The following is a 23,815-nucleotide window of genomic DNA, read 5'->3' on the forward strand; positions in this document are numbered from 1 at the left end:
GCTGGGACCTAGCAACCGCCAATCAGGGCCAAAGCAACACAAGCTAGTTTTTAAACAAAATAATAGATGGGAAAAAATTGGAGCATGCTGGGAAGCAAATGAAAGCAAAACAAAGCTCTCTGAGTAACAATGCAAATGAGATGGGCACAATCTCACACCTGTTGCTGAAGCAGAATCGCTGAGCAGCCTCTCTGCTCCAACACCCCCCCCAGCTCTGGATGGGATGCAACCCCACCACGCAAGCTGCCCCCCAGCCAGAGCTGACCTTGTCAGTTTTGAGCGTGGTCCCGCACAGAACCCAGCTTCTTCCCACCACCCCTTCCATTTCACCACAGACCACGGAACAAGCGTAGCATGATGAAGGGAGCTGCCTGCATCTCATTGTGCAGGAAGGGCACTGCTTTGCTGACCCCACCGTCCCCAGCCACCCAAGGGCAGCCTGTGGTCCTCGCCCTTCCCCATCAGCTGTTGAGGTCACCGTGCACTCCAATGCACGGCAGAACTGTGGTCCTCGACCTCAGCTGGCCCATAACGCCAAGCAACATTACACTGTGTGTCCTGCAATTTCTTTTGTCCCTGGGCCCCACCACAGCATCCCCCATCAGGTCAGCACAAGCCCAGGGGCACACAGACAGCCCAGCCCGCACCCAGCGGTGCCACACCATGTGCTGGGTGGCTCTGCCAAGGCGGCTCCAGTACAGCCACCACCGCAGCGCTGCTCGTAGCTTCAGCAGGGCTCCACAACGGCAATAGGATTTTCCACTGCACCAGAGCTCCCTTACCGGCCGCAGTGGGAGCAAGAGCAAGTCCACAGCACGTACTCACACATTCCTGTATTTATTTGCTGTTTGTGCAGCCCTCACCACCTCTCTGCAGCACTCTTCTGTTTAATGACATCTTTGCACAAGCCTATAGGATTGCTGTAGCAATTCAGCTTGTCCTGCTCATTTGTAGCAGCCTCCCAGCAACCATCCCTGTGCCACGCTTTAAGGACAGGGAGGACACCCACCAGCTCCCTGCAGCAGATACCAGACACTGCACTTTTGGACATTATCATCTTGAAACCGCTCCTAAACCAGTCACTCCTGCCTTCTCCTGCCCGGCTTTCCTATGCCCAACATTGCAAGGACCATGGGACCCAAAAGCTTATCTTCATAGACAGGCAGGAAAAGAAAACAAGGCAGCAAACTGTCCTCCCCGTTTTATGCGCCGGAGGCTTGCTTTCACACACGCACACTAAACATCTCGCCAGTAACTGCTTGACTGCAAATAGCTAGAATGTAGATAGATGCCTCCATTATAATACTTTCCTCCTCTTTTTCATTCTTCCAGACTACTCTGTAATGCTGTTAGTCCCTTTGTCTCGCTTCTTTATCTCTCTTTAGTTCATGCAACCTTCTTTTTCCTTCTTGCAGGCACTTTGCCCAAGAAGGATGGGACAGCAGCCCCTAACTAATCACCCGAGACATTAACAACTGCATATGCAATTATTTGCAAGCCCTGCTTCCCTGATGAATTCTATCCTGTGCCTCTGCAGGCTGTATCCATTTGTTCCCTGCCTTTTGCTCCCAGATCCCATAAAGAACTTTTCCCTGTCATCATTAGGGCTGGTGCCTTTTCGTATTCACTGACTAACTGCTCCCGGTGGCTCCATGTTACTCTATGCCTTTAAAAAAAATTCCATATTACTTCATTACAGTTGCAAAATAACAATACCCCAAATACAAAACAATTCTGAGCTCTCTTGGACAGCAGAGAATACACGGCATGAAAACATACACACACACAAGTACACCTCATTGTGCTAGACTACACCGGTAACGCAGACCCACCAATCAAGCCACACTGACAAGCTCCCTGTTGTTTAAATTAAGTAGAAACATCCACACCTAGGGGAAAAAAAAAAGCCAACTCATACACAGCAGCTGGCTTGGTAATTCTCATGCACTGAAAGCCATTTTTCCAATAATTAAGAGGGTTTAGATGCGCTAACAGGGCTTACACTAGTTCCACCCACAGGGCAAAGTTCAGTAAAGAGAATCTGGAAAAAAAGTGAACAAAAAATGTGCAGTGAATTAAAACACAAAAGCTACTCATCTCCATGGGAACATCCAAGTACACAAGTCAACAGCTTCCTTAAATTTAAAAAAAAAAAAGCAATCTCAATCTGTTTTCCACTGCCTTTTTTTCTTTTAAGGACAGGAAGTGTATTTGAAATTTTTAATAGACATTAAGTAACAGCTGCTTGTTCAAAGCTACCCGTTTCCACATCCTGAATTATTCACAGTTAAGAAGGGTGACACAGGGTCATATGGATCCAAATTCTCACATAGAAAACAACTGTTATATATAAATATTTATATATCTCCATTGTTCTCTGAAGATAGGGTGAAAGACCACTCAAACAGGACCCACTCGCAGCACCTGCTGTTCCTAACACTGTCAAGATCCTAAACTGCCACGACCCCAAAGCACATCACCAGTGTTAGTGAACCCAGCTTGTCTACCATTACAAAACCGAACTTCATGGGTGGTTTTCAAAACTGAATTAAGTTTTTTCCAACCACTTAATCCTTTGTATTGGGATCCCACACAACCAGAGTCCCTTGAGGGTTCTCAGAGTTCGCTGACAGCCCAGATGCTGCCCAGAACAGCTCATGGATTCACGTCCCATTTCAAAAGAGCTTCCTTCGTCAGAAAAGATATTCAAAGCACAGCCCCTGAACTCACCCACTCATGCACTTTTCCAAGTCAGGACTTCAGGGTCTGCTTGCGCAAACAGGAGAAAAAGAACCAGAGGCAGGGCTGGGCGTCTTTGCTGAGGACCACATCAGGACCTTACGCACATCCATCAGGGCTCAGCGGCTCCTGCAGCCTGGCCGTGCACGCTTGGCCTCTACCGCTAACCGAGCTGATGCGACGGGGAACTGAAGTGGTAAAGGGATCTTCCCAGTGCCCGCCAAAGGTGAAGTCCTGATGCAGACAGACCGGCTTTACTCACCCCCGCACTGCTGCAGCCCACCTCACTGGAGGTGAGGTCATGCCGTTCGGCTGTGGCGAGAGCTGGTGCGCACGAAGCGGCTCGTGAGACAGACAAGCAGACAGAAGCATCAGCAGTTGGCCCAGAGGGTCACCACTACCCAGCCAGCTTTTCCTGGGATGTCACTTCTCTCCCTAGATCTGGGTTTTCACGCTGACACCCAGGAACTAGCCCTTGTACACGACCACCCCTTCCTGCAGATAGTCCTTCTTCTTCCCCACCCCCAAGCCTCTTCGCCCTGGACATCTGGCTCCATCTTTATCCGTGTGCCTTGGCCTTGGGAAGCAGCAGAGCCCCGGCTCTCTGGGATGCTTGTGACAACCACAGCTCTCTTAATCACAAGGAAGTTTAAAGAGCCAGAATACAGAACGGATGGCCCCAGGGCCACGCGGGGTGAGCACGCTACACATGCAAAGCAGCAATCACAGCCCTCCTGGGGCCCCTCCTGCACTACAGGGGGCTCTGGGAGATTAGATATGAGCCTGGTATCTTCCCTGTCCCTTTGCAAGCTCCTCTGCTTTGTCTTGCCACGCCTTCCCTGCACTTTTAAGTTTGCATCATTAGGTGGCCTTTAAAAGTCGATTATGCAGTTCTTGTTAGACAGGCTGTAAGTTACAGAGAGAGAAGGAAGTAAGGGGCGGGGAGGGGGGGAGTGAAATAAGATTAGCCAAAGGCTGGCAGAAGAAACATGCACAAAAATTTAATTTTGGAGCAGTGACTTCATGTTTATAGCTGGGGGTTGGGAGCTAGCGTTGCAGGTTTAGTGGGATGAGCAAAGCTAATTTTGACAGGTCAGGAGATGCGTGCTCAACTCTCAGTTCTAACCCAGGGTTCTTCACTTTGTCCCAGGCAGATCACTCCATCTTCCTGCAACACCTCTGGGAAGAAGAGGGTTAAGGACAATCCCCTCATCTAAAGGCAGCTCATTTTTTGCAGCTCAGCACAGTGACCAGGGCTGTGGCACCAGCCACGTTCCAAACCTCTGCATCTTGCTTGCTCACCTCCCCCAGCCCACAGGCATCACCACTGAGCAAGCGACAGTCCATCCTTTTCTCCTCCTCCAATGTCTCCATTGTAAATTCAACATCTTCCAACTGGGAGAAACCGCCCACATTTAAGTCCAGTGCCTGCTGCTCAAGGTACCTCTAGGACAAAATGTTCTACTCTGCCATATGCAGGCACACCACCTCCAGCAAAATCCAGTTGCTACTCAACCGGCTCAACACATTGTGATCCAGGGTCACTGGGAAGCACCCTTACTCCAGTGCTCCCATCAGACCAAGAGGGGTTTCCTGCAGAAACAATATTCCCATGACAGGCAAGGCAGAGCTATCCAGGCAAAACAGCTTTGTTTTAGGAGCAGGGGAGAATTAGTCGTATCTGAAGCACTGTTAACTTCCCTCATCTTTTTTGTTGCCCGCATCCTATCCCCCTCCCTGGGAGCACTCCCAGGATTTGACTGACTCCTGAAATACGTGGCGCCAAGAAAGCGCCCGTTCAACCAGCCAGAGCTGGGGGCACAGGGACATGACCCAAACAGATGGCATGACAGACTCCCGGTCATCTGCTGAGCTTCTCAGCGTAGAAGCCAAAGCTCTGCATAAGAGAGGCAGAGAACAATAAAAACCATGGCACCAACTCAGCAGTGAAGCAGAAATAACTCAGCTGTCCACAGCACAGGTGCAGGTACCTGCATCTGACCTTGCCAAAACGTTCAGGGCCAGTGCTCATGGCTGTGGCCATTGCTAAACAGAAAACACCAACAGTGTCTGCACCAAATGATCCCAAATTGGTCATCGGCTATGCCAGGAACGGGGAGAACGTGCAGTGACACCAAAGGCATCCCAGCGGCAACAGCTTGGGAGATAATGACCCTCACACTGCAAAGCCAGGCCGGTTGCTGGCAGGTTCAATGCTTCAGATTTTCACTTGAACAAAACTTCATTCCTTCACCAAGAGAGAGACTAATTTCTTTAACAGATTGGAGCTCTTCATTAAAGCACAAATACCCCAGTAATGGAAATAAAATTAACTAGAAATATCATTGCCACTGCTCCAGGAAAAGGTAGTGCATTTTCTCAAACCCCTGCCATCCATCGTGAGTCTTAACGGTCCCATAAAACTCTCGGTCAGGAACTCCCAGGATATAACATGGGGACAGTACTTTACCAGGGGGTACACCAGTCTGCCTAGAAAGACCAGCTCCCAGCATGCCACATCCAAACTGGAGACACCAGTACTCCTGAATCGTCCCCTCCAGGTCTGGATGTTGGGGAAAACAGAGCCACAACTTCCCAGCCTGCAGCTTCCCACTGAAAGCACAAACTCTTCAGTATCAGATGTTGGTGGTGGGAAAGGGAAAATCAAAAGCCCCCCTTAACCCAGCTTGAGTCTCTGCTCCACAAAAGGGCTGCAGCAAAACTCTTCATTAGTCATGGCTGGCAAACTTGAAGAGAATAAAAGGAACCAATGAGTAATGCAACACTATAAAAACATAACCACCTCAATAACAGCAAAATCAAAATCCAGCACAAAACCTCCACGTAAACAAAGCTACAGGAACAGGAGCACTTGAGCCAAGGTATATAGCTCAAAAATTCCATCTGTATAACTGCATTTTGAGCATCTAATGTGAAACGTTGCTATACACGCCAGCTTGGAAATGGTGGGTTTCTAGCCCTGGCATATGCACAGACACATAGATACCACCATCATCTCCATCGTCTTGGGAATCCCTCCCAAACACTGCCATTCCAAGAAGAAGCAGGTGAGGGGTAGCGGCTCTATCTAGCATATGTGACAGCTTTAAAAGCTGCATTTATGCAAGCAAATGGAGCATATCAGCTGCACTGTATTAACAGCAATGTCTGCAAATGGGACTCAGATATTTTAGTTGCTGTGACTAGAAATTTGCTCAACACACAGTCAAGGAGAAAACTGCTTTGGGTTGTACTTCCAGAGCAGCATTTGTAGCATCAACCCATTTTAACCTGCCACAGTCTTGTCCACACTTTGCTTCCAGAGAGAAGTGAGGAGAGGCTTCCAGTACGGTGTCCCTCACCAAGCACCCAGCAAGTCTGCCAGCACAAAGAAAAGAACAACACACGCTGCTGTAATTCATGGAAGCATAGAATCATCTAGGTTGGAAAAGACCTCTAAGATCATCAGGTACAACTGTTACCTCAGCACTGCCAGGTCCACCACTAAGCCATGTCCCCAAGCACCACATCTACATGTTTTTTAAACCCTTCCAGGAATGGTGACTCCACCACCTCCTTGGGCAGCCTGTTCCAGGTCTTGACCATCCTTTCAGTGAAGACGTTTTTCCCAATATCCAATCTAAACCTCCCCTGGCACAACTTGGGGCCATTTCCTCTTGTTCTGTCACTTGGGAGAAGAGACAGACATCTGCCTACAACCTCCTTGCAGGGCAGCTGTAGAGAGGGAGAAGGTGCCCCCTGAGCCTCCTTTTCTCCAGCCTCAGCACCCCCAGCTCTCTCAGCCACCCCTCAGTTCACAGCAGGATGAACCCTGCAGACCACTGCTAGCCATGCACAAATTCCACCAATTACCTCAGCTGAAGCACATAAAAAGCTTCAAGCCAAATCTGATTTGATCGTTCAACTCATGATTTCTGCTATATTGCTCAAAGCCCTGGATCCCCAGCTCAAGGATCTGCAAGAGAATCTCCACCTTCATCTTAACAGGCTGATGGAAAGGAAATTTCTGGGTCTTGCAGCCCTGATGGAAAGTTTAAAGCTGCACACTGCCAAAAACTGAATAGGCAAAATGAATACTAAAAATAAAATAAGAGAGAAAAAAAAAAAAAAAAAAAGACAGACATCAGCGTTTTCTCTTTGAGCTTTTATAACCTCCCTGCCACAGGTTTCTTCCCAGTCCTGCCGAACTCTCCACACACACACACTGCCCCACCTGCCCCCGCGGCAGGGCCAACGCAGCCCCCGGCGCAGCCTGTCGCCTCGCACCCGCCGCCCAGCACCTACTGACACATGGCCGGCGGTGGGACGCAGCAGGACGTGGGCACCAGAATAACTCCTGGGCATGAAAGATAAACAAGGCTGAACTCACTGCTTGCTTCTAAACTGATCAGCTTTCCCAGGGACTTTTTGGGAAGCGGCAGCGCTCACATTCTGCAGTCCAGGTAACCTCATTCAAGGAGCCATTCTCAGAGGACACCGATTAATAGTCCGATTAATAGTTGGGCTGACCACATCACCATGCAACAGCAAAAGACAGCGACGTGAATGCCCCATCTGAGCAGTCACTGCATCATCTTCCAGCATCTCTCCCTGCCCCGCAGCCTCTGGAGGAAGACCACAAAGAGGGAGCCAAAAGTTCAGCGCAACGGAAGAGAAGCTGAAGAAACGTCACTGTGATTAGGGATTTAGGAGCTGCAGTAAGGAGTCCCCTTTCCTTGCTGTGTCTGCAGAACGGCTGAAAGAAGATGCCAGCAGGATGCACAGAGCCGCTCCGCAGCACCACGCTCGGACGTGTGGGCAAAGCTCTGCAATTCCTAACGCACTGCATGGGGGAAATGTCACCTGCACCCCAACTTTGGAGCTGGAGAGGGAGAGAAAGCAACAAAGGACGGCACAGGGACTCTCAGGACCACCCAGCAGCAAACCATCCTCTGGTCAGAGCCTGTGACAAAGCCCCCAGCAACCCAGGATGGCGAAGCCATCACTGCTCTCAGGGGGCTGACGTTAACAGTGCAATGATACATCAGCAGACAGGCTGACCACGGAGTCCCTCATCCCTCTAAGATTTTGTCTACAGAACTATTCTTGTGAAATGAAAGCAGGGTAAACTACAGAAAGTATTTGAGGACAAGTTTGCTTCCCCACGATAGCTTTTCCACAGAACTTAATGAGCTCTAGCTTACATATTTTAGCACCACACCCTCATGAGGTCATCTTCCTGTTGCCGAATGCCACCTGCAGATACCAACTTGTGCCATCCTCCCAACTTTGTAACAGCTGGAATAAACCCTGCAGGACTTTCCCCTTGACATGATGATATTCCCAGAGACCTAAGAGCTATAAAGTGAAATTCTCATACAATATGATAATTGACTCTGTCTCCAAAGGATAAACATGTCAAGACACAAAAAATCTTTTTTTTTTCTTCTTACCAACGCAATAAAGATGTGATTGAAAATGTCGTGTTCTGGGTATATAAGCAATATTCTCATAACTCATCATCTAAAACAAATTGTTCTATCATTTGTACTAGTTAGAAGATATTCCAAGTCAGACAAGCTGAAAGCACAAGTTTAAACATACTCAGCACAGCAGAAAGAATATTAATTTCCTTCCCCCCTATATAAATGGTAGATCATAGTCTCTCACCTAGGGTCAATTAATCTTTGAAAAGTGCTTCAGTCCACCAAACGCACAGCAGAAAGATCTTGAAGACCAGCCCATGGCTTCAGAAAAGCCCACTACAAATCTTAAAGATTTCCTGCAAAATCTGCCGGAGAAGAAATAATTGAATATGCAAAATCACACCATGTTATGCCACAAGTCTCATTCTTTGAGAAAAAAAAATGCAATTACTCTGTGCACGTTGGATCTCACAGTGGATACAGAAGAGGAGCATCATTTAGTGCGGGGGATTACAGGAATGTGCTGCCAGCTCCTTGTCTTGAGTTACAGAGGTACCTGGAGGACTCCTCGACTTGGGGATGCGGGTGCTACGTCAAACCCTCCCGCCCGCTGCACCCACTGGCCACGCTGCACAAGAGCTCAGCCCAGCTCCTTGCCTTTGCCCACCAGCGTGTGTATCCTGCACAGAAACACACACCCCCCAGCCTCCCCAGGGGGCCTCAGGAGCTTCACTGAAGCACTGGAAAAGGCTTGGACAAGTCTCCAGTGAAAAGCATGACACGGGCACACGCAGCCTCACTGCTACATATCAGTTACCCCAGACAACTTGTCCGCGATTACCTGACTATGGAGCCATTTATATGTTTATGGGTGTTCTTTCCCCCTCCCATTACCCTAAAACACCATTCACTTCCATAACTGAACCTTCAGTCACAAAGAACCTCTAATGAATGAGGCAATTCCTAGGGAAACTCGGACCCTAAATCCACACAGACAACAGCTCTTGGACCGAGTTCAAATGCATCCCCTGCTTAAATTCTTGTCTCAAGCCACTTAAAACCCCTGAAGTATCAGGTGCATTAAAGGTACTTGGGAAAGAACAAGGATGGGATGCAGGCTGAGATCACTCCGAAGAGGAGGAGATGATGCTAATTATACTGCTGGTAAAATGGAATCCCTGGGGGAGAAAAAAGCCAAACAGCCAAGGCAGCTACCTGGTGCAAGAGAGCAGCTATGCTATTTAATCAGTGGCAGGCCACCCGCCGGAAAGGCAAATAACAGATTACATCAAGGTACTGACAGACAATCAATGAACACTCAATTAACAGTTACAATATTACTAACTTAAGCAAAACATGCTTTTACAAATGGTAATCTCTCCTTCATAGTGATACAACTCTAATTTAATTTTCTTCCAGGCACCAACATCAAAAGAAAAAAATTCAGATGCCACCATCTGAAAGGGAATGCCCTTCGACTCCACAAAGAGCTGAGCCAAGGGGTGGAAGGAGACACGGCGGGGCTGCAGGGTGACCACCCGGCAACATCTGCCACCCACCCAGGGGACGCAGCACGGCCCCCCACCGAGCGTGCTGGCACCACAGCCGGGAGGTGCAGGCTCGGTGCCCCCCCATACCCCAATCACTTTGTCCCCAGTCTCAGTCTGTCACCGCATCTCCTCGCCATGGCTCCTTTTCCACTTCTGCCCTGCTTTGCAGCTTTAAGGGTGACCAGGGGCTAGGTGAAAGTAACCTTCCTGAGCATACCGTATGCCCAAATCAACATGCCAGCCACCAGCTGAATTATAACAATGCCTCTTAATCTCTTTCCCTGAGTTTGCTGAACACTTGTTAGGTGGCGGCATGAGGGATCTGTGGTTGCAGCATCCTTTGTTTCCGTGCAGGCACATGCTGGAGGCTTTGAAAGGGGGTGCGTCTCATGGAAGAGCAAAAGGAAAGCAGCTCTGACGAAAGAACCCTTTCGGCCACCCTGACCATGCCCAAACACTCAGATGGAAGAAACCAAGGGGAAGGGCAGGGGAAGAGAAAAGCAGCTTGCTGGAGAAGTCAGTCGGGGAAGGAAGACGGGCGATGCAGGGATGAAAGAACTGTATTGAAATTCAGCGCACAGGGAACTCCGGGACTCTGCTCTACATCATTGTCCAAAGGAACAGAACTTCCCCGCCTCAGACAGTCAATACACAGCTCCATTCATCCCCAGTGCCCTACAACAGTAACTGCAGATTTCTAGCCACCTTCTGCCCTCCACAGGGAGCAATTCTGGCCAAGACATCCCAAGCCCCAGCTGTAAAGTCATGCTAGAAGCTAGAAGTTTTTGGACAAAGCTTGTCCTGCCTGTTCCTGTCCTAACAGCAGTGGGAAGAGGGGATTCTTTAACTGTTGTTCAAAGGAGTTGCCCTCACAAGCAAAAACTCAGCAGGGTGACAGTTTAGCACATAGGGCACTGAGCCATTATGGCCTGAGCTTCTGGCCAGGACCTAGAAATGGGCTCTGCTGACACCAACCCAATCCCTTCTAAACCGCAGCCCAAGGCCCTGATGGATTTTGCATGTGGTGCCCCCTGAAGAATTAAAAAAAATGGGAGTCATGATATAACAGAAAGATTTGAAGGACAATACTGACCATTTTGAAAATACTAGTTTACAAGCTATTGACTCATGCTGAGTTTTCCCACACCAAGCCTTCACAGCCTGCAGTTGACCTACAAGAACACTGCAAGATATATCGTTTTAATTTAAAAACAGCAAATGTACCAAGTCCTGGGTAATTTGCTCCTGTGCTTAAGTATAAAACTGTACAAAAATAAAACATGCCTTTTTCTCACCTGAATTTATCTAGCTTGAGCATCCAGCCACAGAACCATGTCCGGCCTTCATACCTTTGGCTAGCAGAAGTCTCTTCCCCTGGTTAACTTACTGGTTAAGTACCGCAAGAATCAAATCACCCATTAACGTTCTCTTTGTTAAAAGAAACAGATTGAGCTTCAGTGTCTCTCCCCAGCATGCTTTACAGACTTCACGTCATCCTTGTAGCTCTTATCTCTCACCAGTTTGCCAACATCATTTTTAAGATACAGATACCATGACTGCACACAATGCTCTTCCTACTTGTATTCATTATTTCTTTGCTTAGACAGCCAAAGATAGCATTAACGCTCCTGAGAATTCACAACATAGCACAAGGCCAGCTAGTTATTGATAAGATAATGAAATTAAGCTCCAGCTTCTCACCTTGACACGGTGACTCCCATGAGCTCCTCTGTCCAAGTGTGGGCTTTACTCCCTGCTCTCGTTAATGTGGATTAGTAAATTGTCACATGCCAGCCACGCTGCAAGAGCTGTCTGTACATTTACCCTTCTTCCACTCTAAATGCAAGATAACTTGACTGAACTTCACACCCTTTCTCAAACCCTCACACTTGTCACAGTAGAAGAACACAGGCTACCCTGGCTCAGACGACCCGGGCAGCTGGTTGTGCTGCGGACACCCCAACATCAGAGCCTGGTCCACCGCCCCTGAGGGAAGCTGCCTGCCGTCAGGATGCCGGGCACAAACGGGGCATCCATCACCCAGCCGCGCTCCCCGGCCACGCTTTGTGCCGCCGCGGCACAGCCAGCTCCCGGGAGCGCCGCGAGCTCCACCAGCCACAGCCAAGCGGTGCCAGCGTACCTGCGCCCCGGGCTCCTGCCAGAACAAGCCCACCACACACGGGCTACAGCATCTCACACCCCTCCCGACAGAGCTACTCCTACAACAGCGCTGGGTCAGATGTAGCTCGAGGCGTACCTCAGACCCTCCTTCTGCAGACATGCTCCTGCCTCCCTGGCACCGGCAGGACGAGGAGCCTTCGAGAGCCGGTGAAGCCGCTCTCCCCACGAGCTGCGTTCTGGCAACGCTGCCAGCACGTTGCAGACTCACACCACGACACTGGCATCCGAGGCCAGATGGAAACTGCAAACTCATCCAGCGTTTGAAGGATCTGGACCCAGGGGTTTGCTCTAAGAAGCTTTCTCTCTCCATATCCCCAGCCCTACCAGTTAGAAGCTGCTATGTCTGGATTTTTCACCAACAGTCAGAAAAAAATTTGTCATAGAAAATGTGCAAGCACTGACATCTTAAGTCAAAAAAGATGCAGATTTCTCAACTGTTCGCCGCACATTATGGAAATACATTCTTAGGGACTATTAAAGATGGGGATTATTGACTAGATGAGAAGCAGCTCAATGGACTAGCTTGCAAATATGTCTTTAGACAATTCTTAAAATGCAGATTAATTATCTAACAGACTAGAACATTTTTTTTTCCTACAGACTTTCTAATGATCTGTTGCATAAACAAACATCCAGACAGTTTTGTTTGCATTTGTGTTGGCTGTGATGTTCTTCAATAACTAAATAGTGACTGAGGGGACTTAAATCTTATTTAACACTCAGCAGGAACAGAACAAAAGGCATGCCAGTCCAAATCGCTGAAAGACATGTCTCCTTAAAGACCCTCGGGAAGTCCAACTACCATAATACCGCAAGGCTTTGTCTCCCAGACACAAAACTTCAGGTATACCCTGTGGCTTTAAATTCTCTCCACGTTTATGCTACTAGGTTTGCTTAAAGAAACTACAACGCTGACATCCGACATTTACCATGTATTCCCACACACCCCTTTTTAAATGAGCAGCGTGTATTACACCACAGAGACAGTGTTCAGGATCTCTGCCGATCAGGAAAACATCACCGCTGCCCAGCCACGCTGGAGCTCCCTTTGGAAGGTCTGGACACCACAAGAAAGTTGAAGTTGGGGCAAACCACTGCACTGAGCTCTGCTGCTGCCCTCACCTACCAATGCCTGCGTGATGATTTGAACACTTAAGTCAGAACCTTAAAATCCCATCTTGATTTTAAATTTGCCATGGATACAGGATCGAGCGCAAGTGGTCATTTTCTCAGAAAGGGTCATTAACTTGTTATTTGTAGACTGTGTTTTCAGCTTCCAACCACTCAATGTCTTCATGCCTTTTCTGATAGGTTAAAATGCTGTTGGATATCAAAACCAATGCAAAGCAAGTGTGAAACATTATTATTCCAGCTTCACACCCACTTTCCTTTAGTGTGAACAATAATGCAAACTGCAAGACAGTGATGAATTGGACCTGGAGAGGACCAGATGCTCTGCGAACACTAGCACAGTCTATGCCCCAAACATTTTTCAGTCTAAAAAGAGATGTGATAGCCTGCTTTCAAAGCTGTCCATGCACACATACAATCTTTTAACACCAGATGTTACTAGATCACACACAAGGTGGAGCAAAAATGGAAAATAAGCAAAGACCAAACAAGAAAACAGCAAGGGCAAACAATGAGCGTGGGTAGAGTAAGATTTATTTTGATCAACCTTTTTTGGGTGAAAAAAAAAAAAGCAGTTTTGGTACGTGTAACAGTTTGCATTGTTTTCAATGAACTGTGCAGTAGCAGTACGATACTGCACTAATGTGCTTGCAGCCAGCATCTGCCCGTGGCTCAGTCACTTCCCAGTCTTGCCACTTCACCTGAGGCAAGCCACATAAGAGCAACTCTATCAGGCACAGCAATCTGCTGCTTCATCACAGTTTACAAAGAGAAAGCACGGGGCCGATGCCCAACATGAATCCCGCTACAGACTCGAATATCAGTGACAACTAGCCCTGCAATCCTTCTGTCCCCAAGTAGCACCAGAGAGCCATTAAAAAAAAAACGCTTAGCATCAAAATGCAACACACACTACTGAAAAACGTCAACTTCCGTCACTGAGCCAAAACCTCTTTGGTTTTCAGCAAAAAGTTAAAAAAAAAAATCAATTGTTAAGGCCGAACAAAACGTTGCAGGGATTTTTAACAATCCATCCCCTCCCGATCAGGCCCAGACTATCTTTGATAACAGACTCAGATGTCCGTGTAGGAAGGGGAGAGAGGGTGCAGAGCCACTACCATGTGGAAAGAGCTGATTTTCTGCTGAAACAGCCGAGGTGCGATCACAGTTCATCAGTCTGCAACATTAATGACGTAAACCGCTTCAGCTAGAGCCATGGGAAGGACCCACAGTGGTTCTCCCAAGGGAGGCGATGCAGGGGAACTGGCGTGACGCTGCACAGAGCGAGCTGCTCACCAGCCACCGTCCCCCCCGACACACATACACACACACACTGTGACAGTCCCAGAAAGGAAAAACCTGCTTTTTCAAAAATAGCAAAATCTTTAAGGAGCTGAGTACATGCCTGAGTGGGTGGGAAATTAGTATTATTATTACTTTGTGCTCACAGGGTCTAAGACCTCAGACGACTTGTTTGTGCCCAGAATGTATTTTTGCAGACTCATTATAAACCCTTGCAAAGCAGGGTTTATAAGGTCACAGAAGAATTTCCATTAACTGTAGCCTAGCTAGGAGTTGCCAGTATGATCTATTTCTCTCATTTATGCATATGCAATAAGGCCAGGATGAAGCTCCTTTGCTTTATTTCCACATCATTGTGCTGATGCTGAGCTAACCAAATAAACAAACCAAAAAGAGAGTGGGGAAGGGGGGGAGGGCGGAAACTGAGAGACTAAGGAAAAAACGTACGCCTGGCTTTCTCCCTCATGAAGGATGCAAATAAATTCTGCAGACTTTGAAGCTGGCAGATTTCAGCAGAGATGAAAATCCCCTCGTGCTGGATGGCTCACCGGGTGCTCAGTTGAGACACCGCTTGGGTATTGTGTTATGTAGCCAACTCCACGCGAAGGATGGTCAGAATAAATATTGCTACCCTGCCACCTGACTGAGACCTGGCTCAGGGCTTTGCACCAAGCAGAAGGCAGCAGGAACCCTCCGGGCTCTCTGTATCCCTCCCACCACTGCGAGACCACAGCCTCTTCCAACACTGCGCTGCAGGCACTTCACAGTAACACTCCCCTTCCAGCACTGCAAGTGCTTCCCAAGCCTCTGGGTAAGAGGCGCTGCGGGTCTGGGTGGGAAATCACCCACATCGATGGACAGCTTACATCTTGGCTCCTTCCCTGATAAATCACTGACATGCTATCTATACCCTTGGAAAATCCTGGGGAAGGTCCCAGCAGACGGTCAAGGAGCTCACCAGGACTCAGCAAAGTTCCTCTCGATTCATTCTAAAGGCAGCCGGCCCAGCTGGATGCCCACAGCCCCTGCTCCAGCAGCCACGAATCCCTGATCCGACAGGAGAGGCTTTGGGAAGAGCTGACTGTCACTGCTATGTCACGGCGACCACCGCTCTCCACAGAGCCCCTGGACCACGGCAGTGCCCGAGATGCAGAGCACTGTGTGCCACATCAGAGCATCTCCTGTGGCTCCCCATCACCTGCAGCTTGCTCACACGCCCAGGGGGTCTCGTAAGCTGCACACACAAACCACACGCACCCCTGCACGCCCCTGCACGTCCTGCTGGCAGAATCCCACAGAAGCATTCTCACATCATCAGGGAAAGACCCGCTCAGGTTCTTCCTTTTGCACATGCTTGTAACACTCAGTCCTGATTTACACCCTGACTGCTGCTACAGTGGCCCAACCACCGGCACACTCAAATCCAGCAGCCTTGTCTCTTAATTCTTCCAGATTACGAGCAGCAAAAGCACACCCTTTCTGTTGGCACGCTCGCTCTCTCTAACCCAGCTCTGATCCGTTTCCACCTCCAAATCATTAAAGATAATAAATAAGCCCAGACTCAGTGTAAGGAACCTTCTCATAATCACCTATCTACGCTCCGATCAGCGCTCCTCCATTACACTGGTATTTTCTACTGCTTAACTAGGAAAGCCAGCACCGAACTCTGCCCCTTACCCTACCAGCTATTTATTGCCCACATTCTGCTACTTATTTCCTAAACTAGTCTCTTTTGGGTGAGTCTAATGAAAAATCCAAATAAATTAGGTCCATTGGTACATTTTCAGTTCCTGTTTTATTAGCTTTGCAAAGCACGAGCAGCATTAGGAAGGCAGGCTGCCCCGCTGCGCACCCATCCTCTTCATCTAAGCTGTGGTGATGTCTGACCCATCCAAATGCTGGAGCGGTGACTGTCCCCCCCCCAGGCACAGCACAGAAGCCAAACTCACCTGCCCGATATCCTCGCTCTTCCTCAGGTGTGATTTCTGGAAAGGAATCGCATGGCAAAACTGCCCCTGCTGTACCTGGCAGTTCCCTTTGGCCGCTTGGGTTCCTGCCTTAGCAACTCCCCGTGAGGAGGAAGAGTCCTCCCCTTCACGGTAACACCTGCTGCTCTTCCACACTTTATTCACCTCAGGGCCCTCGGATGCATCATCCCCAGTCCTACTGATTTACAACACCCAGCTTTCTTCCTCTGGCCCATTACTTCCTCTCTAAATGATTCAATCAGTACTAATTTATCGCAAACCGGGATTTCCTCAGCATCCTGGTGCAGGGAAATGATTCCACTTTTCCCCCAGCCCCCTACACCTCCTGGGGCGCCGCCATTCACTGCTGCTGCCCTTGGAGGCATCTCAGCATCCTGCGGTGGCTCAGCCGTGTTGGATGCCACCTGCGCTGCTCCCAGGAACACAAGGAGATTTTTTCCAGCCCCAGCAAGGTCTCCCACAGAGGCAGAGCAATAAACAAACAAAGCAGAGGGCAACATTACAGCTGACAGGTCCCGTGTCCAGCTCACCTCGTTTGGCAGAGTCACAGAGAGGAGCTGACGTGGGGAAAGCTGCGTAAATCACAGCTGAGCTCCCTTCTCATCTGCCTTGCAAGGCACCTGCAAACGCATGGCTGAAAAGTACTCCGGGAGCCCCGTGCTCACTTATTTGCATTAGCTCCTCTTGACACTAGTTGAGCATTTTAAGGTACATAAAACAGTTCTGGTTTTACTGCCTTGATAGCTTTTGAACTGCTTGAAGCTTGCCAGCTCTGTTCTACCCAGCAGCCACTCACTGTTGACCAGTGTGGAAATAACCCTGTTCAAGCTGGCCCTCACTACATTTTCCTCCACTTTCATTAAAAGTAACCACCACAGCAACCCCCATCTTAGCACACGAAGTCTTCCACAGGCACCAGAACACCATGAAAAGCACTGTTACATTAACACCACAAATTGTCCTTCCAAGCCATATCCCACAGACAAGATGAAAAGATATGATGGGGTTCCTTAAAACTGTTCCATTACCTCCTCACAGGTTTTACAACTTTTATCTCTCCAAGTCCCCCATTTTTCTTGTCAGAGAACCCACAAACGGTATTCACAGTTCCCCTGAGTGCACGCAGCCCATGAAACTGGAGTTTGTAGTCTCCCGTGCCCAGGCACGACTCTGCAGTAGTACCACAGTCTCTTTTCTGTACAAAGCTGAAAGCCAAGTTTTCCGTCCCCGTACAAAGCTTTCATCATGGAATCGCTAATATCCCATTGATCTATCCATATCGTTCCCTCAAGCCCACGAGACGTCCTTCAAGCTGTTCTCACCTTGTTAGACCACAATTTCAGCGTGTTCCTCCTACTCACACACAGCAAGAGATTCATTCCATGTATTAACAGAAACCTCAGCCTTGTACATGCTACCTTAGAAGCCTCTTGCCCAGAGCAGAAAACATTCCTGAGAAGACTTGCAAAACTTCTGTCTCGCCTTCTGCCTGGCTGCCTAGAAGCATGAAAAATAAATAAAATCTGACTGTAACAAGTGCTGCGCATGAAAAGCTCCCCCCTAAAGTCAGCGAGAATCAATATCCACAACCCAGGCACAGCAGCAAGCCTTTAAAAGGGGCAAGACACTGACCCATCCGCACATGCTTAGTCCTGACTGAGAACAGAATAAAGCTTAAACCATCTCCAAAGAAAATCGGGTTTCTTGGATGAGGGAGTCCTCATCTGCCCGTATGGACCAGCAGCATCCCGTTCTAAGCACACATCTGCTCCTTCCCAGTCCTTCATCACTTGTGTCGCTCCATGCTCTTCCTCTCCCCTGCTTTTCCCTCCTTCATCTTCCTCCACTAACATGGAAGCCCACCCCTCCTCCCACCCACACAGGCCCTCGCTCCCCACGCAGGCTCAAGCATCACTCGCTCTGTACACGCACCCAGTAAAACCACGCAGCTTGTCTTCCAGCCAAAGGGGCCCAAGGCCTTTCCTCGGTCTCCTCTGGCCCTATCGCACGTGCAAAACCAGCCGCTGCTCCAGAGAAAGGGAAACCTAAACCAACACGGTCAGCACAGCTGCCGTGGCAGAAAGCAGAGATCCCGTGCTGCAGTCGGATGCCTTCCCAGCAGAACCCATGCGATCAGCCAGCGTCTAGCTGAGGATCTCCCCCAAGTCCTGGGTGAGCGTTAGGTTCACCCGCTGCTTTTCCATCAAGCAAAGAAATGAGCGTGAGCACGCACACGTGCAGCTGAGGTGGGATTTCCTCACGCGCTTTACTTTCGGAACAGGTAAGTTTGGAGGCAGCACTGCACATACCTGCCTGGCTGTTCCCTTGAGGAGCTCTCCGAAGACCAGCTCCTTCAAATCATTCGCCATTCACCCACAGACTGCTGCACACTCCTTGGCATCTAGGTATTCAGGCCTTTGCCAGCCCACATGACTCCTTGGCTTATTTTCCTTGCAGAGCTTGCAAAAGAAATCTCCAGCAAGAAACTTGCAGGCAGCAGCAGCGCTGCCTGTGTGCGTGTGTCAGAGCTGCAGGCAGCTGCTCTAACCGCCCCTCAGAGCCAGCCCCTCACAGGTGACTCTCCTTAGGCAGCCATTGATGCCTTCATCAGCCTCGCTGCCTCCCCTCCCACCCCCCCGGCAGGAGCTGGGGAGACACGCTGGCCTGCCCCTACCCACAGCCCTTCATTTCGGGGTTCACCTTCCTCAGGCACCCTGTTCCCACTGCCAAGAACAGAGGCACCATCCCCACAGGAGGCAGCCCACAAAGGGTTAAGAAAAATGGGTGGGTTTTTGCGGGGGGCCGCATTCTTGCCTGCTGTGCTGCCCCTCTGAAGCCCTCTTTCTGTTGAGCAGGGGTGTCAGCTGCCCCCTCCCCACAGCCAGGCACAGGTATCTCTGGTCTCAGGGTGCTCGCTCGTCCCAGGCGCAGGGAAAGAGGCACCTGCAAACCAGGAGCCACACGGCAACTTTCCCAACTTCTGGCTTTGCTGATCAGGCCCAGCCCTGAAATGGAAACCAACGGGGAAAGGTTCAGCCGCTTACCGTCTATTTCTCTACCCAGATGGTTCCCTTCAAATACACAGCCTAATATGCACAGATACTAAAGCAGACTTGCATCAAGACGTTTTAAAAATGCCTTGGCACACGGGGAGCCTCGCCGCAGATTGCTCTCAGAGCGCACGCTTCCAGCCCTGTGCGAGCTGAGGACTAAAGCAAGCCGCAGCGGCAAAACACCGAGCGCGGTTACCATCCACCTCCTACCTGTGAGCACACACGTCCTAACAGCCAGGAGCCGGTCGCAGGAGCAGCCGCTGGCAGCTCTACAGGAGTGCTGGCCGCTCCGTGGGGACGCTCGCTCGCTCCCCGGTGCCGGAGAGCCTCGGCTCCCTGTCCAGGGAAGCAGGAGGGCTCTGCTCGCCGACTGCAGCAGCCACATCCAGCCGGGATGTGGCTGCTGAACGTCTTTTCAGAGAGAAAAGGCTGTCTCGCCTCGGAGAGACAAAGGCAGCGGGGCTGAGCAGGGGGATCTCCCGCTGCCGTGGCGGGGGCAGCCGGTGGCCGCCCGCAGGGACACTGCCCGGGGTGCGGTGGCAGAGCCAGCAGCCCCTCGGCATCTCCCGGGAGGCCCCCAGGGAGGTGAGGGCGCAGCCCCGGGTCCTCCGGCAAGTGGCCCCTCGCCACAAAGGACGCACGTGTGGGAGGCGAGGTGAACCTCGGTGTGTCGGGCGAACTTTCCCAAGGGTCGCAACCTGGGGGTCTCGAGCCTACCAGGCTGGGAAAGGGGGAGACCGCTGGATGAGGAGAGCGAACAGCACCGGCTGCATCTCGCCCCTATGCAGAGCTCCAGGCTGTGCCAGAGTTTATGCACAAATAACACAGAATAAAGTTAGGCCTGGGAAAAGGTCTCTGCGGGGAGCTTCCCCCCCTGCCCAGAGTCAAGGCTGCTTCTTCACTGGAGTCTGACCAGCATCGCACCTGCACGTCCGCGCCCGCGACCAGCGCCTCGGGCAGCTTAAGACAAACCTACGACCACCACGGCTCGGCACGGCTCGGCACGGCGCGCCCCCGAACGGGGCTCTGCGGGGACCCCGAGCCCGAGCGCAGCGCCCGGGAGGCCGCGCTGCGCCCCCCGCGGCGCACGAGTACGGGGAGCCCCGGCCCCGCTCCGCGACCCCCGCCCCGGGAGCCCCCCCCGCGCCCCCACCCGGGCGGCCCGGACGAGCGGAGCCCCCCCCTCCCCGCGCTCCCTGAACTTCAGCTCCCCGGGAAGCCGGAGTGTGACACCCGCAACTCTCACCGCGCTGCCGGCGCTGCGGCCGCCGCCACCCCCGGGGCCGCACGGACGGGCCGCGGGCCAGGCCAGCCCCCTCGCCGCCCGCCGGGTACCACGCGGGGCCCGGGCACCCCCAGCCCGCGGCCGCGCCGCCCCCCCGGCTCCGCAGCCGCGCCCGGGCGCCGCTCCCGCCCCGTGCGGCCGCCGCCCCCCGGCGCCGGGACCCCCCGCCCCCGCCCTCAGCATCCCGGTCCCCCCCCCGCCCGCGGCGGCCGCCGGGCGGCTCCTACCTGCGCTGGGCGGCGCGGCTCTGCCCGCGGCTGCTCCGGCCCCGCTCGGCCCCGCTCCGGCGGCCGCGGCCCCCAGCGGCCAGCGCGGGAACTGCAGGGGGCGGGGGGCGCCCGCCGGGGCACGGCGCCGCGGGAAGGGGCCGGGAGGCGGGGGCGGGGCAGCGCCGGGCCGGCCGCGGCCGGGGGGAGGGGAGCCGAGCCGGGAGGGAAGGGCAGGGCGGGCTGGGGGGATGGGGGAGCCGGGAGGGGATGGGGGGATGCGGGGAGGCGGGAGGGGATGGGGGGGGTTGGTGCGGGGAGCCGGGAGGGAAGGACAGGGCGGGATGGGGGGATGGGGGAGCCGGGGATGGAGGGAAGGCAGGGGCTTGAGCGTGGAGAGGGGAAGGATGGCAGAGTGGCAGGAGGCTGGGGATAGAGGGAGGGCAGGAGTCAGGATGGCGGGAGCACTGGGGACCCAGGAGGGCGGGCGGGCGGGCAGGGAGCGGTGGGGCACTGGAACTATTCCTTCCAAAGGCGACCAGTTTTCCTAAGCCCAGACTGAGCGCTCCTGGGAGGGACACTTGGTTTTTGGAAAGGCTGCACCTTGTCCCCTCACCTCCCAAATCCTTAACTGCTTTGGGACTCCCGGCTATTAGCCAGGGCCCCGACTCTCCCCCCTGTGTCCTCTCCATCTATGCTGCCCAAGAAGGACACAGGGTGAGACACTTTTGCCCACAGCTGCTAAAAATCTTCATATTAAATGTTAATCTCCTCTTTGTGCCCTGAACAGTAATGTATGCTGGGCAAAAGACATCATGTCGCACTAGGAAACTGGCAGGAATGGGACAAACTGGACCTGTCTCATAGTGCAAGGCTGAGAAATGCAGTACCAGACGCTCCCTTTTCTGAGCCGTGATGTCCCTGTGGGCTGTAATGCTCCAGCCCTCTCTCCCACACTGCAGTTTTGTTTTCCTGTTTGTTTGTTTTTAATAGCGAGAAAAGCAAAGCTTTTAAACCATCAATTAATTGGACTCTTGCATTAAGAGCAATGAACTATTATTTGACAGAAATTCATCTTCCTCTCCTGCTGAGAAGAAATAAGCTGGAAGAGAAGAATCAGCTTCACAGAAGGGGAAAAAAAAATCTCAAACCAAAAAAACCCGCCTCTGCTTCAGAGGCAAATTACTCATAAGATACAGAGGTAACAGGCAGAGGGTGCTTTGAGCTCATCCCTTTTACACATCATTTCCCTCAGGACAACAGCTACCCGTGAATTGCTTTGTGAAGGATCCCTGTGCCTTTGCACCAGCGACCCTGCCCAACAGTCCATTCCCAGCATTTATTACTCTCAGAATAGAAGAGCATTTCCCTATGTCTGCGCTGCATTTGCCTGTAGTTTATGATTGTGGCCCTCACGGTCCAGATTCACAACTGACCGCAGCTCAGTACTGCACAGAGCGACGCCTTCTGCTCGTGTCTGCGTGTGCACAGAGCCGGTGGCAGCAGGGCTCTGGGCGACAGGAACACGCAGGCTTGGCTGGCAGAGCTGGGAGGGCTTCTGGACCGAAAGCAGCCTCTGTGCAAGCTCCAGAAGTAGAAGACAGACAGAACCCACCTCTTACAGTTAGGCAGGGCTTCCCCTGCCTGCCTCTTGCAGGCATGATCCCGGCAGATGCTGCAACCTCCTCTTGGCTCCTGCTACCTCCTGCCTTGGAGGGCTTCGCTTGTGCAACCACACTGCTTTCTTTCAGACATCTTCTGCACAGCTCAGGTAGAGCCCTGCATGGCCCTAAGCCCTTCATGCAATGTGGAGCCTCAGCCTTGCTGTTGTACTCTTAGAAGGTAACTTCAGACCTGGAAAGCCAGTACAGAGCCTTTGCCTCAAAATCTCCGTGAGCCATCCCCTGGCATGGTATCAATCAGAGCACCCTCGCCAGCCAGCAGCAGGCGAGAGCTCCCTGAGAGCAAGCAATGCGGAGGGGACAGCTGCCCCAGAGGTGTGTGTGGCCGCCAGGGACCTAGGAAGCAGAAGGCAGATGTGCTGCCTGACCCAGACGGGCAGCATGATGCCCTCCTTTCACCTCACCCACGGTGGGCACAGCTCCAGCCCAGCTGAAGGCAGGGGAGCAGCCCAGCACCCCTCACCATATCATCAGGACCAGACCCATCCTATGAGTCTTGCATGACAAAGGACAGCATGGCTGAGCTCGGTCCTGCTCCCTTTCCCCCTCCCCCGCCTGCGGAAAGCTCCCCTCCTGCTGCTCACCACCAAGTTTGAGCAGAGGGGGCTGGATTCCAATTATTTCCAACTTCATTTGCTCTCTCCACTTTCCGAGACAGTTATGTTTTCTTTAAAACCTTTTAGGATCTTTGTGCTTGGGGTAAGTCAGCAAGGGAACAAATGGGGTAGAAACGGTCTGCAAATAAAGCTGTTTTGGTTTGGAAATAAAAAGGATTCTAACAACGAGAGGTTTTGAAACTGACTTCTCATACGAAGTCTTACGTGGGGAGAGGAGAGGGAGGGAAGCCATCCAATTGTTTTTTAAATAGACTTTGGTCATTTTATGAATGAGGTTATGCGACACAGTTGCCTGCAAAAGCAAGGGAGTTTGATGACCTAGAAAATTGTGTTTGTGGAAGGAACTATTGTTGTTGTAAGACTACGAATCCAGAGATTACAGAGGGTTTGGGATCCCGCTTAAACGCGGAGGCAGAGAAAGACAGAGAAGAGACACTGACACTTCAGAAAGCCGAAGAGGCAGCATCTGTCCCAGGGTCTCAGGGACAAAGGACCCTGTGGGGTGTTCAGGGCAGAGCACGGGTCCCTGCTGCACCAGGCAGCCCTTGAAAGCTCCTTCTCTGGGAGTCACTGCTCAGGTGCTTCCCGAGGTCAGCGAGACACAGAGGGGAGATCAGATCATCTTAGAAAACAAGTTAATTGTCCAAACCAGGAG

General features: G+C 51.6%; 1 protein-coding gene across 2 annotated transcripts in view; it reads right to left on the reverse strand.

The window, feature by feature from the left end:
* The window catches only part of GRIK4 (glutamate ionotropic receptor kainate type subunit 4), a 207,549-nt gene extending 186,612 nt beyond the window's left edge, over window positions 1-20,937 (reverse strand). For both annotated transcript variants that reach the window (XR_008729783.1, XM_055695858.1), the window contains exon 1: window positions 20,883-20,937. The gene's annotated coding sequence lies outside the window, so the exon portion shown is untranslated. The remainder of the gene's footprint in view (window positions 1-20,882) is intronic.
* Window positions 20,938-23,815: the final 2,878 nt, after the last annotated feature.

This window comes from Falco cherrug, chromosome 17 (genome assembly GCF_023634085.1).
Source record: "Falco cherrug isolate bFalChe1 chromosome 17, bFalChe1.pri, whole genome shotgun sequence".
NCBI classification, from domain to species: domain Eukaryota; kingdom Metazoa; phylum Chordata; class Aves; order Falconiformes; family Falconidae; genus Falco; species Falco cherrug.